The 16,278-nt window shown below is 52.0% G+C and overlaps 1 protein-coding gene across 1 annotated transcript in view; it reads right to left on the reverse strand.

The window, feature by feature from the left end:
* The window catches only part of LOC144792763 (septin-2), a 329,710-nt gene extending 314,814 nt beyond the window's left edge, over nucleotides 1–14,896 (reverse strand). The window contains exon 1 of the mRNA XM_078667947.1: nucleotides 14,791–14,896. The gene's annotated coding sequence lies outside the window, so the exon portion shown is untranslated. The remainder of the gene's footprint in view (nucleotides 1–14,790) is intronic.
* Nucleotides 14,897–16,278: the final 1,382 nt, after the last annotated feature.

Genomic DNA, 16,278 nt, shown 5'->3' on the forward strand with positions numbered 1-16,278 from the left:
GGCCGATTGGCCTATAATTAGATGGAAATGATGGGCAGCCTTTTTATATAAGGGAACGATTTCTGCCCCCCACCATTCAATTTAACGTTAAAAAGAACTGTAAAATAGGGACCCAAAATGTTGAATCTCACTGTAGGAGGTTACCAGGAATGTTATCGGGACCTACAGCTAGTAAAGTGTGTGGCCGAATCAGCTGAAGAGACATTGGTCTCCACAATGCGGAATCCTTCTGTAGAACTTGTTGACACCAGGTTCCAAAATGACCACTGATCTCCCTTTCGCACAGCATCTAGAAGTCCACCACTTCTCAGCCTCCCACTCCCGTTTGGTGTGGCACACTGCCCTTTTACACGCAACCCTCCGAAAGTTAATCTCATTTCTGTTGTCTTGCTCTCTGGCTTGCATTAGAGCAATCCAAGTCCGCCTGCAGAAAGAGTTAAAGCATGTTGGAGTTCTTCCATGCAGCTTTATTGGTTTCAACAAAGATTCTACTCAGGTCTTCAAACAATTTATTGCGTCCTGCGCTACTCTTCTCCTGTGCATCGCAAGTGTGCCAACCCTGGCGCGGATAGTAGCCCTTCCAGATGGTGTATGATTTTGTAAACTGCCACCACAAGCTCTTCAGAGTAAATCTGACATTTCACTCAGCGCATGTTGTTAAATTGCCTCAGTCTACTATCAAAGGGAGGGGGCAACTGCCATGCCACAGGGTGGAAGGGCTATGATCATAGAAAATGCGTTGTGATAACTGTCCTGTCTTAGGTGGACTACCATGTTAATTAAATAGGTCCACACCTACCAAAAAGTAACCAATCAGACTTGTGCAAGACGGACGATTAAAAGTATGTTTTCCTTCCCTATCGGATGTGGTTCTGCCATTACAGACTCGTTGCAAAATCATCCAACTGGTACCTGGCCATTAATTTGCAATACGATCCTTGCAGACAGGGAGTGTAAACAAGGTTCAGTTGTACATTCAACCCAACATTAAATGAGTGCATCTTCTAGCTGAAAAATATTCTGTTTAGTTTAGGTGTAAGATCATGCCACAGAACATTTTGTGAATCGACCTCTGACGTTTTCATGGATTATTTTCAGTGGTCACACACTTCAGGAGTATTGGGTCTTAATTGTATTTGTCTGATCTCTTACAGGCAACATAGTCATTTGCTGTCAGTCTTTAGTGCCTCCTTTACTTGTAATGTGCTCTGCTTTACTAGAAACCCATACCTCATTTTCCGAATCGCATGCGTTGCATAATCAGTTGAACAGATTTTAGCCATTACGCCTCACTTTGGAGGTCTATTCCCTTAACATACAAACTCCATGAACAACCCAGTTGTAGGTTGCAGTTGCACTTCGCTAATGACTGGTGGAGCTCAGAATTAAATTTTTGGTTTTTATGTTGATGTGTCAACATTGAGAAATTCCGAGTGAAGACGGGAAGCAGAAAATTGTATTGTAAATAGTTGCCAATGCCTAATGTGTCAACTGTGATGTATAAATCTCCCAGAGCACATGATAGTGGTATTGCAATTAGTTTTTGGGGATAAAGGCAGGATGACTTGTTTTAATTCTACAAAAAACATATAACCATTGTGAAGCCTGGCAGCACATAAGCAAGTTAAATATACATAGCTACATTTAAGTGCTATGACGGTCTGGAAACTCATCAATTTACCACAATATAAATATAAATCAATTAACCTGTAATGGCATAGCAAGCCCACAGTCCGCCCCCGGACATTCCTGTGAGAAGACTACATTTTGAAAAAATCCCCGCCGCGACGACCCGGCCAATCACATCGCGGCACCAACTGGAAGTCCCGCCCCGTTGCGGCGAGAGCGAGGAGCCATGAAGGCTCCTGATTGAGTCCCGGTCCCGAGATGGGGGACCGGGTGAAGAGCGGCCGGGCGCATGGGGAAGGCAGGGCTCTCATGTGGTGAGAGAGCCCCGCAAAGCGCTACCGCCGCCCGAGAGCTAGAACCGCCGCCGAGCACCGCCAGAACAGGTGAGTGTGTTGAGGGAGAGGAGAGGTGTGTGTCTGAGTGTGTGTGTGTGTGTCTGTCTGTCTGTGTGCGCGTGTGTCTGTTTAAGGGGGGTGCGTGTGTGTATGCAGTGTGTGTATGGCTGTGTATGTGCGCATGCGTGAGTGAGGCTTTATGAGGCACGGCGACGTGCGCGCTCCCGAGGTTCAATCTCGGCAAGGGAAAGCGCGTGGAACTCTGCTGTCCACATTCCCCGAAAAGTAACTACATAAGTTGTCTCGCCAGACAGCAAAGCTTCGCTTTGCTTTCGTCTAGGCGAGACCTAAAAATGAATGCTGAGTTAAATTGGAAAAAAATTCATAAAATGTGTGTGTCACCGCAGATAAGCATAAGAAATGGCACGCTCTGTCTGTCCCACAAACTTTATTTTTCACCGAAAAAGAAAAAAAAACATGACTGGCAGCGAACCCTCGTTGAATATAGAGGAATACGCAGTCAGGAAATCAGCCAATGTATATCAATGGAGCCACCAACCACAAGATGGCGGCACGCATGGTGACGCCGTGCCGAGTGGCAGTCAGCAGTACTGGGTACTTGATAGGTAGACACAAAATAGCCCTCCAAAGACAGGCAGCAAACAGGTAGGTAGGAGCAGGTCGCTACTCTGGCATACTTTCTCAAAGACAGGTAGGCAGTTAGGAATTGGCACTTTAGATCCTTGGTAAAACATTCCCAAAATCCAACGGGTAGCAGGAACACCCAAATGTACAGTTCTCAGTAGTACACAAATAATTTCCAGGTCACAGATGATGTTCTCTGTCAACATGTTACAAGACAGGAACAGTTCAGAAAAGACAGGAAGACTTCCAAACAACAAAGTAAAGTCTAAGATAAACTGGCACTTACTGGGGGGACCGATGAAATGGTCACTGATGGGGCATTAGGGGTGCCAGGTTTGTTGAAATCAACAGTCCTTAGATGTCTTTAGTTCCAAAGATTGTAGTTTCTTCAGTTCCAAAATTCCAATGTCCATTCAAATCCACTTTTACATGAGGTTTCTTTAGTCCAAAGTCCATTCTCCATTTAAAATAGCACGCAGGTTCTTAAAAATCATCGCCAGTGTTAAAATTGAAAGAAAGATCCGTAGTCCAAGTAATGTAGTTCAGGATCACAGTTTTATTCTTCAAGTAGGATCCATATGAAGTCTCATGCTAGGCCTCATGTAATGCCCCACCAGGAGCAGTAACATCACTGCTCAGCCCCTCACACCAACTGATTACTTCTTCCACTCAAACACTCTCAACATTCTGATGACATCACAGACTGAGCAGCAAGGCAAGGGCATGAACAGAGAGGATGCATCAATCACTTATTAGATTATAACAGACTTCCACTCTCTATCCCTTCAGACATACTTTGCGGATGGCCTGGAGCAAACAGCGATCTTGAGCAGGTGTCTAGTCTCAGAGAGCTACTTCTGCAGAGATGACCGCGTTCATAGCTGGACCCCCAAACCCCACACACATGCAGGGTTTTCTCTTCCTGTGCAAAGCGTAAGTGTCCTGACCAAAAAACGGAATATTGTGCATAAGAATTGTTTGCCCATATTTGGAAAATTGATACTGTGCATTTATTCTTTGTAATCTAAACCTGTGATTGACTCTTAAAGTGATTGTCTGGGAAGACCCTACCCTTGAATTCTATGTAGTGCTTAAATGTCACACGGATTTTCTTTACAAGCCAGTCTTGTGACATCCAATGTTCTCCATTATGCATGGCCTCTATATAATCTCTGCTCCTAGGGCATAAAGTTAAGTGGTGTTGAGGTAAAGGGTGACTTATAGCGGTATCTTCCCTGTTTACAATAGGTGAAGGCATGGAGGGACTCGGGCCAGTACGCATGACTCGGACACTTTTCCATACACGAACTATTCTTTCCCTCCAATCCCCTACAGTGTGACCACTCCCCGTCCACAGCAGCACTGACAGGCAGCCATGCTTTTTGGATATAATATGAAGCCAGACCAGTGGCCTAGGAGTGCATTGTTTACTGGTGGCATACATAGGCCCAGAGACCGGGTGCTTGTGGTATACGTGCCTTCTGCTCCTGAAACAACCAACAGACCCATATGTAGATGGGTAGACTTTAGTTGTCTGTGGTTTACGCGACTCACGCTCCTGGATCGACCCCACAGACCCATCTACTGGCAGGGTATACTTAACGTGCCCGTGCCTCGCGCTCCTGGATGAACCCACAGACCTATATATTGGTGGGGTAGAGTTTAGGTGCCTGTGGTTTATGTGCCTCACCCTCCTGGGCGGACCCCAAAGATCCATCTACTGGCAGGGTAAATTTTACATGCCCGTGATTTAAATGCCTCACGCTCCTGGACAGACCCACCTACTGGCGGGGTAGACTTAACATGCCCGTAGTTTACGTGCTTTACGCTCCTGGATGGACCCAGACATATATAGGTGGGGTAGACTTTACGTGCCCATGGTTTACGTACCTCACGCTCCTGGATGGACCCACAGACCCATATATTGGTGGGGTAGACTTTAGGTGTCCGTGGTGTACACGCCTTAAGCTCCTGGACAGACCCCCACAGACCCATCCACTGGCGGCGTAGACATTTAGGTGCCCATGGTTTACGTGTCTTATGCTCCTGCACATCAACCAATCAATCAATGACACTTATAGAGCGCGCTACATACCCGTAGGGTCTCAAGGCGCTTAGGGGAGGGTGGGGTGCCGCTACTGCTCGAACAGCCAGGTCTTCAGCTTCTTCCTGAAGGAGAGGTGGTCTTGGGTCAGGCGCAGGTCGGTCGGGAGGGAGTTCCAGGTCTTGGCGGCCAGGTAGGAGAAGGACCTTCCTCCCGTAGTTGCTCTTCGGATGCGGGGGACGGCGGCGAGGGCGTGGTTGGCTGAACGGAGGTGGCGTTTGGGAGCGTAGAAGTTGATCCGGCTGTTGAGGTAGCTCGGGCCTTGGTCGTGTAGGGCTTTGTGTGCGTGGGTGAGGAGGCGGAAGGTGATTCTTTTGTTGACGGGGAGCCAGTGAAGGTCTCTCAGATGTCCGGAGATGTGGCTGTGTCGTGGGATGTCGAGGATGAGTCTGGCTGAGGCGTTCTGGATCCGCTGGAGTCTCTTCTGGAGCTTGGCGGTGGTACCGGCGTAAAGGGCGTTGCCGTAGTCCAGTCGGCTAGTGACGAGGGCCTGGGTGACGGTCTTCCTGGTCTCGGTGGGGATCCACCAGAAGATCTTCCGTAGCATGCGTAGGATGTTGAAGCACGCCGAGGAGACGTTGTTGACTTGCCTGGTCATGGAGAGGGAGGAGTCCAGGATGAAGCCCAGGTTGCGTGCATGGTCTGTCGGTTTGGGTGCGGTGCCCAGGGCGGGAGGCCACCAGGAGTCGTCCCAGGCGGAGGGTGAAGAGCCCAGGATGAGGACCTCCGTCTTGTCCGCGTTCAGTTTCAGGCGGCTGGTCGTCATCCAATCGGCTACCTCTTTCATCCCTTCGTGTAGGTTGGCTCTGGCGGTGGCGGGGTCGTTGGTCAGGGAGAGGATCAGCTGGGTGTCGTCGGCGTAGGAGATTATGCTGAGGTTGTGTTGGCGTGCGATGGCCGCGAGGGGGCTCATGTAGACGTTGGAGGGTGGGGCTCAGAGAGGATCCTTGAGGGACGCCGCAGATGACTTCGGAGGCCTCTGACTTGTACGGTGGTAGGCGGACTCTCTGTGTTCGTCCGTCGAGGAAGGAGATGATCCATTCCAGCGCCTTGTCCTGGATTCCGACGTTGCTGAGGCGCTGTACTAGGGTGCGGTGGCAGACAGTGTCGAATGCCGCGGAGAGGTCTAGGAGGATGAGGGCCGCTGTTTCTCCGTTGTCCATCAGGGCTCGGATGTCATCGGTGGCGGCGATGAGGGCGGTCTCGGTGCTGTGGTTGGCTCGGAAGCCGGACTGTGAGGGGTCGAGGGATCCATTCGTCTCGAGGAAGGCGGCCATCTGCTTGTTGACGGTCTTCTCGATGACTTTGGCTGGAAACGGGAGGAGCGAGATGGGGCGGTAGTTCTTGAGTTCGGTGGGGTCCGCTGTTGGTTTCTTGAGTAGAGCGCTGAGTTCGGCGTGCTTCCAGCTCTCAGGGAAGGTGGCGGTGTCGAAGGATGTGTTGATGATGTCTCGCAGTTGGGGTGCGATGACAGCGTCGGCCTTGTTGAAGACGTGGTGAGGGCAGGGGTCGGTCGGTGATCCGGAGTGGATGGAGTTCATCGTGCGGATGGTGTCTTCGGTGCTGATCGGGGTCCAGGCGTTGAGGGTGGTGGTGGGGGGTGGTTGTTCGGTCATGGTGTGCGTTGGTTGTTTGTTGAAGCTGTTGTGTATGTCCGCGATCTTGTTGTGGAAGTAAGAAGCGAGGGAGTCGCAGAGGTCTTGCGATGGGGTGATGTCGTTGTTTCCTGCGCTGGGGTTGGATAGCTCTTTCACGATGTTGAAGAGTTCCTTGCTGTTGTGCGCGTTGTTGTCCAGCCGGTCCTTGAATGCAGTTTTCTTGGCGGCGCGGATCAGCTGGTGGTGCTTCCGAGTGGCCAGTTTGAGGGTGGTCCTGTTGTCCGGTGTAGGTTCCCTTCTCCAGACTTTCTCGAGGGCTCGGCAGTTCTTCTTGGAGCTCTTGAGTTCGTCGGAGAACCACGGGGCTTTCTTGCTGCCGGGTCTGCTGGGCAGGGTCCTCAGCGGGGCGAGCTCGTCCGCGCAGATGCTGATCCACTTCGTGAGGTTGTCGGCGGCCTGGCTGGGGTTCGCTGAGCTGGCAGGAGGGTGCTGGCTCAGGGAGGTAGCGAGCTGGTCTGCTGTGATCTTGTTCCAGCTTCTGCGGGCGGCCTGTTGCTGGTGGTGGTGGGTCGTCGTTCTCTTGAAGGTGAAGTGGACGCAGCTGTGGTCCGTCCAGTGGAGTTCTGTGGCGTGGCTGAAGGCGACGTCTTTGCTGGATGAGAAGACGGCGTCGAGTGTGTGTCCGGCGAGGTGGGTGGGGGTGGACACCAGCTGCTTGAGTCCAAGATTGGCGAGGTTGTCGAGCAGGGTGCTGGTGTTGCGGTCGTTGTTGTTCTCCAGATGGAAGTTGAGGTCCCCCAGGAGGATGTAGTCAGCGGAGGGGAGGGCATGCGGGCTGACGAAGTCGGCGATGTCCTCGCTGAATTGTGTGCGTGGTCCCGGAGGTCGGTAGATCAGGGTGCCTCTAAGGGTGGTGTTCGGGTTGGTGTGGATCTGGAAATGCAGGTGTTCGGCGCTGGTCAGGGTGTTGTCGGTGCTGGTCGTGAGACGGATGGTGTTCCTGTGGATGATGGCGATGCCTCCTCCCATCTGGTTGGCGTTGCGGTCCCTCCGGACGATCTTGTAGCCCTCTGGGATGGCGATGGCGATGTCGGGGGCTGAAGAGGCGTTCATCCAGGTCTCCGTGAGGAAGGCAACGTCAGGGGCTGTGGCGTCTAGGAGGCTCCAGAGTTCGATGGCGTGTCTGTGGACGGAGCGGGTGTTGAGCAGGATGCACTTGAGGTGGGTGCTGCTGGTGTTCGACTTGGCGGGTGCTGGTGCGAGGCAGATCCGGATGCAGGTGAACTTGCAGGCGTGGCAGCTGAAAGGTCCGTGGGTGCGTCGTGGGGTGGCTTGGTGGCATTCTGGGGGTCGGCCGGTGTTGAGTGCGATGAGGGTGGCGGCGGAGTACGTCAGGCGGGTCGGTCGGGGTCCTCGTGGGCCAGGGGTCCTGGCGCTGGTCGCGATCCGGTCGCAGACGGGCTTACCTTTGGCGCGCCTTCGGCGCACAATCGGCGCGCCCGCTGCGCGCGTTCGCACGGTCGCCATATAAGGCGAAGTGCGCGGGTGGGCGGAGCAGCTGGGAGGCGGGAGCGGGGAGGGAACAGAAGGAAAAAAGGGGCGGGGTCTGCGGTGGTGGCGGGAAGCGGGGAGGGAAGACGGAGGGCGGCGAGGTAGGCGGGCAAACAGGAAGGAGAAACGCTGACACGGCAACAAAATAATAATAACAATACAAATGGGGTTTAAGACGCTAACACGGGTACAAAAAAGAACAAGAAAAACAGGCACAAATGAAGGTCAAAACAAGGCCAAAACAACCAACCAACAGCGGAGTCAGCCGTCAGCCGGCAGCGAGGCAGAGGGCAAGGAAGTGGGCACACGCAGCAGCTGGTGGCCGTGCGGCGCGGGGGTGTCCCACAAGCACATACCCATCTACTGGTGGGTTAGACTTCACGTGCCCGTGGTTTGTGTCTTATGCTCCTGGACGGACACCACACAATATAATTACGATGCCTTTGCACAATGCGCTACTGCATGTCTGCGTAACATGCTTGGACACAATCTCTGCGCATTACACACGACAGCACAGGCTCCACCTCAACGGAAGGTTTTTTTAACTACTCTATATAAATGGACTCGCTACCAGCAAATTTCTTCCGACTTCGTAAGGGGCGGGAAATTATACAAATGCCTTTCGAACTAAAATGTCCAAGCTACTTGTGAAGTATCTGGGCAGGTCCATGCAAGAGTTGCGGCTCTTAGACCTATGCCACCCAGTACTGGAAAGGCGGGGGTGCCCCAACACTTAATTCAGACATCCACATATAAGTGCGGGTGCAGTGAGCAAGGAGAGGCGTCGTTTAGGCAGGCACAAAGAGGGCCCTCTTCCCTTCATTTCCTGCCTAGGCTGATGGCACATTGTGTCCGTGCAGCTGTGAGATTGCAGCCGCCTCCACTCCCCCAGCTGTCAGGGCAGCCTGGCTTCGCTGGAAGCGGACGGGTCAGCCGGGGCCTGGGACTCACGCTGCGATTACCGAGGAATGCGCAGCAGAAACATCCAAACATGGAGCGAGGCGTGCACTCCAACAAGATAAGAGCTGGTTTGGGGAGTGCACTTTGTGCATTCTATAGGCACTTCATTAACTTCTTCATCACAAGCCTTAATTCACCATCATTTTCACGTGCATTATTTTTTACTACTTCTGCACTCTAGACAAAGCCCAGCCACACGCGCTTTTAATTCTAAGCAGCACAAAGTTACTTCTCACCAACCGTTAACTTCTGCCGGGTTTAACCATAAAAAAAAAACCTTCGCACAGCATTTAATGTTTAAAACAGGCTTTGCTAGAATATCTCTACTTCAGACGGGCTACCATTGTGTGAACTGCCAACCAACCCCACAAAGAGGAAGTGACCTCATAGGAGAGCAGGATGTCAACTTCATCATACCTTCACAGAAGCAACATTAAAGAAAACACTTTTAGGCGCTAGATTATGTGAACTGCCAACCAACCCCACAAAGAGGAAGTGACTTCATAGGAGAGCAGGATGTGAACTTCACCATACCTTCACAGAAGCAACATTAAAGAAAACACTTTTAGGCGCTAGAGGCCTGCACTGCAGGGCGCGGAGTCGTGCATGGTGAGGCAAACAGAGCAAAGGCGCTCAATGACAGACGTGCAGCTGCTCAACCCCTGGCACGGAGTCACAAGCAGCATAAATGTTTATGTTGTTGCAGTTTTATATAGCGTGAACTCGACCTGAAGGTATTGGAGCGCTTTACAAGAGCACCAGTTATATTACACAAGAACATATTCATTTTTGGTAGGCACGGGGGGATTAAGAGCCTAATGGCGACTGTGGAGATGTGGAAGCAGGCAGCTACCCTCCCACACTACCAAAGTCGCAATGATACCTCTGGTGGGCGGTGGGGGTTGCCCATTAAAAAGGCACTGCAATAGGAGCACCAAAGGCCATTCTCCTACTCACGCCATGGACTCTGCAGTCAATACTGTGCAGGTTAGGGGGTGAATGCACACAGGGGCACGTTGCAGATACCCCATGGCCCTGATGAAACGGGGCCCTGTAGGTGTTTCCTCACAGCCATGAAAGCTGAGGTAGTGAGGACATTTCTAATATGCTCAGGCGGTGCTGCAGTGGCACAGTCAGCTTAATAGGGTCTCCAGGAGGTCCATGATCTCTTGCGGGCCTGTGGCGGTTCTACCGGCGTAATTGTAATACAACTGGTGGATCGCCAATCTGGCGGTCCAGGGACTGACATCATGGGTTCAGCGATTACGAACCTGTAATTACCCCCCCCAAGTGATTTGCCGTGAATCACAGGATGTTGAACTGACGCTGAGACTCGAAACTGGTCCCCCAGCTCCAAAGTCAGCAGCTCTAGCTGTTATGCCACATGCATGGGTGGGAGAGACATATTTCAAGGGGAAAGCAGCACGAAAAGGAGAGAGCAAGAAATCACATGCACTCTCATTGAGTGCTCAAAGAAAAGTTTGTCCCTGATTGTGAGCAGTGGAAGGCTGCAAGTCATCCAGTCCTGAGGATGGTAAAGAAGATATGTTCACGGGTGGGCCAAATACAAGGAGGAAAATAAATAAGAGGCAAATAAATGAGTGACAAGAAAGCAAATTCATCGTAAGCAATGGGCTTGCCCCAAGGCAACTGAAATATTTTGTGTATGGTCCACAAGAGGTATTTTGACCTCTTGGGTGGGACCTTTACAGCGCAAGACTTATGCGTGGGCATACTTAATTACAAAAATATACGAATTAAGTTGTCCCTCATCCTTAAAGACAGAATTCGGTCAAGCCCCTTCTGGAGTTTCTTGCTTTCCATTGTAGAGGGAATTTAGCCAGTGCATTTGGACTGAACTGTTGCTAATGGAGCAGAAGCAAGGCTAATCTGCATAAGGCTGGGCTCTGCATAGAGTGGGATACAGCCCCAAGTAATTTCCAGTGCTGAATTTAATTCAAGTATTCTACCCACACCTTTTCGGTTTTCCTCAGCGCGCCGTGTATACCAGTAAAGATATCAAGCTGCTTTTCGCTGATGAAGCCCCAGATAAGCCAAAACCGGTCTAGAATTAGTAATACTTAGCTTAATACTTATAAGACATATTTTATATTTAGAAAACAACACTTAGAAAACAACACAGAATATTAACTTTTTTTAAAGTATTCCCACATCTGTCTATATTCCAATGTGACATCCTGCTTTTAATGTTATTTTAAGTACTACGTTCAATCTGTGCAAAAAAATCAAAAAAGGGAGACTTTTGCTGTCAGCTCCAGTTCTACACTGACCAGATCCAAAATCCCAATTTTCAGCTCTGCCCTTCATCCCAAACCTGTCCCACCCACCATTGCTCTCCATTTTCAACACTAGTGCATCACCCACGTAAGCTCCTTGATCCTCATTTCACCTTCCTCACGCTTCAAATTTCTAAATTATCTTCCCCATTTTCAATTATACACCATCAGCTTCTCACACCATAGCTCTCAATCCCACATCTTTTGCCCTGTTCTTGGCTCACCCAGACCAGTTTCCTTCTCCACATCTACTCCCACCCAAGCTATTGTACCAATCCCAAATTCCAACTTTCCATCTTCAGTTTTTCTCTCCACCCAAGTTTCTGTCCCAACTTCCACCTTCAGTTGTGCACCATTCCTCCAGCCCGCACTCCCAAACAACCATCTTCATCCCTACTCACACCCAAAGTTTCTCTGTCACGCGCTCCTCGCCCTCCATCCTTAGTGCTACCCTAAGCTCCTAACCTACATCCACAGAGGTAGTTACACACCTCCATGCTCTGGCCCCAGAGCCAGAGTTCCATCTCTGCTTAGATAAAGGTTTGTGTCGCACACTCGCCACCTCATTTCTGCTCCTACAGGTCCCTACATTCAGCACTACTTTCTCACTATTGCCAGGCCCACCCAGCTCCAAGCACCTGGCTCTGCTCACCTCCCAGAATTATGTCCCACCCTTCTCAGACCCCACCTTGAGTGCTACCCCCACCCGGGCCTCCTCCCTCACATCTACCCCTACCCGAGCCCCAACCTTCAGTTCCACATGCAAACAGCTCCCACCTTCAGTTTTGCATGCACCACTGCCCCCATCTTCAGTTCTACATGCACCACAGCCCCCATCTTCAGTTCTACATGCACCACAGCCCCCATCTTCAGTTCTACATGCACCACAGCCCCCATCTTCAGTTCTACATGCACCACAGCCCCCATCTTCAGTTCTACCCCCACCCGAGCTTCCGCCAGAGCTTCTACCCCCACTCGAGCTTTCTCCCTCAGTTCTACATGCACCACTGCCCCAACCTTCAGCTCTACATGCACCACAGCCCCCCACCTTCAGCTATACATGCACCACAGCCCCCACCTTTAGCTATACATGCACCACAGCCCCCACCTTCAGCTCTACATGCACCACAGCCCCCCACCTTCAGCTCTACATGCACCACAGCCCCCACCTTCAGCTCTACATGCACCACAGCCCCCACCTTCAGCTCTACATGCACAACAGCCCCCACCTTCAGCTCTACATGCACAACAGCCCCCACCTTCAGCTCTACATGCACAACAGCCCCCACCTTCAGCTCTACATGCACAACAGCCCCCACCTTCAGCTCTACATGCACCACAGCCCCCAAATTCAGCTCTACATGCACCACAGCCCCCACCTTTAGCTACACATGCACCACAGCCCCCACCTTTAGCTATACATGCACCACAGCCCCCACCTTCAGCTCTACATGCACCACAGCCCCCCACCTTCAGCTCTACATGCACCACAGCCCCCCACCTTCAGCTCTACATGCACCACAGCCCCCACATTCAGCTCTACATGCACCACTGCCCCAACCTTCAGCTCTACATGCACCACAGCCCCCCACCTTCAGCTATACATGCACCACAGCCCCCACCTTTAGCTATACATGCACCACAGCCCCACCTTTAGCTATACACGCACCACAGCCCCCACCTTCAGCTATACACGCACCACAGCCCCCACCTTCAGCTATACACGCACCACAGCCCCCACCTTCAGCTATACACGCACCACAGCCCCCACCTTCAGCTATACACGCACCACAGCCCCCACCTTCAGTACTACCCCCACCCGAGCTTCCGCCAGAGCTTCTACCCCCACTCGAGCTTTCTCCCTCAGCTCTACATGCACCACAGCCCCCCACCTTCAGCTCTACATGCACCACAGCCCCCACCTTCAGCTCTACATGCACCACAGCCCCCACCTTTAGCTACACATGCACCACAGCCCCCACCTTTAGCTATACATGCACCACAGCCCCCCACCTTCAGCTCTACATGCACCACAGCCCCCCACCTTCAGCTCTACATGCACCACAGCCCCCACATTCAGCTCTGCATGCACCACTGCCCCAACCTTCAGCTCTACATGCACCACAGCCCCCCACCTTCAGCTATACATGCACCACAGCCCCCACCTTTAGCTATACATGCACCACAGCCCCACCTTTAGCTATACACGCACCACAGCCCCCACCTTCAGCTATACACGCACCACAGCCCCCACCTTCAGCTATACACGCACCACAGCCCCCACCTTCAGCTATACACGCACCACAGCCCCCACCTTCAGCTATACACGCACCACAGCCCCCACCTGAGCTTCCGCCAGAGCTTCTACCCCCACTCGAGCTTTCTCCCTCAGCTCTACATGCACCACAGCCCCCCACCTTCAGCTCTACATGCACCACAGCCCCCACCTTCAGCTCTACATGCACCACAGCCCCCACCTTCAGCTCTACATGCACAACAGCCCCCACATTCAGCTCTACATGCACCACTGCCCCAACCGTCAGCTATACATGCACCACAGCCCCCCACCTTCAGCTATACACGCACCACAGCCCCCACCTTCAGCTATACACGCACCACAGCCCCCACCTCCAGTTCTAAATGCACCGCATCCCCCACCTTCAGTTCTAAATGTACCACAGCCCCCACCTTCCGTTCTACTACGTGCACCACTGCTTTCTGTCACACCCTCCCATAGGCAGTTATACATCCAAGCTCCTGCCCTAACCAAGCTTCTAATCTCCAGATCGGCTCATCCCCAGGCGCCTGCCTCCACCTTCAGTTCCACGCCCACCTCAACCTTCATTCAGTTCTACACTCCGAGTTCATACCCCCACCCACCCAGACTCAGTTATACACTCAAATGTCCTGTCCCATCGCAGCATCTAGAGATCTGCTCACCCGCAGGCTTCTGTCCCCCCTTCCCAGCCCTCACCTTTAGTTCCACGCCCACCTCAGCCTTCAGTTCCACACTCCGAGTTCATACCCCACCCACCCACACTCAGTTATACACTCCAAGTTCCTGCCCCACCTTCTCTAGACCAGGTTTCTGTCACCCCCTTCTCAGCACCCACCTTCAGCACCCTTTATTTATTTATGCGTTTTTATATAGCGCGGACTTTACCCGAAGGCGTCAGAGCGCTTCACAATAGGAACAGAAAATTACAAAAGAACAAAATTACAAAAGCAGACGATAAGTTACATGAGGTAAAAGTGACAATTGTGAGCAAACGATACATGAGGTAGCAAACAGTGTAATACAGGAGGAAATAGTGACAAGTGTGCAAGTTACACACTCCCCTCCACTCCCCCCTCTCTTCCTTGAAGGATGCAGCCACAGCCACGAGACTAGGGGGTCCCGGGGGTGACAGAGGCCTCGTGGGACGGGCTGACGGGTGTCTAGAGGGTCCCACGCCCACCCAGCGCCGGTTAGTGTCCATGGCCCCCCCGGTGGCGGCCACACCCGCCCCAGCGTGTGAGACGTGGCCGTGGGAGCCCAGGGTTCGGTATGCACGGAATGTGCTCATAAACCGCTGTCCACGCGGCACCGGGGCGTGGCAGCCCCCTCCAAGGCCTCTGCCCCCGTGGTGCGCCCCCACTCTGCCAGCCCCACGCGCCGCTGCCCCCCTCACCTCTCGGGACCAACGCTCGGGCCGCAGCGGGGAATCCGGAACTGCCCCAGACAGACACCCCGTATCCCAGAGAGCACTGCGCGACCGGGCCGCTCTGCCCGCGGTGGGCGCAAACTCTATGGCGCCGGCGCGAGGGAGGGCCGTACTGCGCATGCGCAACGATTGGGCCGCGCGACTCCCAGGGCCCATGGAATGTGGCCGGGATGGTGGGGTCGCGATGGGAAAGAGGAGGAAGAAGGAGGGTAAATTCAAACCCTCCAGCCCCCGCTGGACTGTCACCCCTTCACCCTTACCACTGCATGAGCCACCAAATATAGTATAACGTTAAAAATAATTAATACAATTAATAATTACATTAAAATTATATGATATACTGCATTAAACCTGCAAACCACAATTACATTAAAAATATATGATATACTGCATTAAACCTCCAAACCACAATTACATAAAAAATATATGATATACTGCATTAAACCTCCAAACCACAATTACATTAAAAATATATGATATACTGCATTAAATCTGCAAACCACAATTACATTAAAAATATATGGTATACTGCATTAAACCTACAAACCACAAATCCATTAGAGACCCACAGTAGAACCCCAAAACTTTGGGGTGACAATAGTGAATTTAAAAAGCACGGCGAGAGAGCCACCGTGCCTTTAATTGATTGCTGTCACCAACATAGACAATACAAGCATTGGAAATGCAATAGGTCTCGCACCATTAGAGTTAGTGTTTTTAGAATTGTTTATGGGTTTTTTTTGTAAATGTTTAACATTTTTGTTTCCTGTAGCCAATGCTAAAGAATTACAAATAAAAAAAGCCATAAACATTTCTAAAAGCTCTAACTGAAATGGTCTGAGACCTATTGCACTGTGTGAGGGTGAGGGGTTGAGGGTGAGTGAGGGTGAGGGTGAGGGTGGGTGAGGGTGAGTGAGGGTGGGTGAGGGGTTGAGGGTGAGGGTGAGTGAGGATGAGTGATAGTGAGGATGAGTGAGAGTGAGGGTGAGTGAGGGGTTGAGGGTGAGGCGTTGAGGGTGAGTGAGGGTGAGGGGTTGAGGGTGAGGGTGAGTGAGGGTGAGTGAGGGTGAGTGAGGGTGAGGGGTTGAGGGTGAGTGAGAGTGAGGGGTTGAGGGTGAGTGAGGATGAGTGAGGGTGAGTGAGGGGGTGAGGGGTTGAGGGTGAGTGAGGGTGAGGGGTTGAGGGTGAGTGAGGATGAGGGTGAGTGAGGGTGAGGGGTTGAGGGTGAGTGAGGGTGAGGGGTTGAGGGTGGTGAGGGTGAGGGTGAGTGAGGGTGAGGTGTTGAGGGTGAGTGAGGGTGAGTGGTTGAGGGTGAGTGAGGGTGAGGGTGAGTGAGGGGTTGTGTCTTAACTTTGGTCCCAGCACCATGAAACAGGAGTCTCTTGAGGGGATAAAGGTGGGCCTGGCAGTCAAATGTGTGCTGTCATTGGCGAGGAGTCAAATAATCAGTGATGC

Source organism: Lissotriton helveticus, chromosome 11, assembly GCF_964261635.1.
Source record: "Lissotriton helveticus chromosome 11, aLisHel1.1, whole genome shotgun sequence".
Classification (NCBI taxonomy): Eukaryota; Metazoa; Chordata; class Amphibia; order Caudata; family Salamandridae; genus Lissotriton; species Lissotriton helveticus.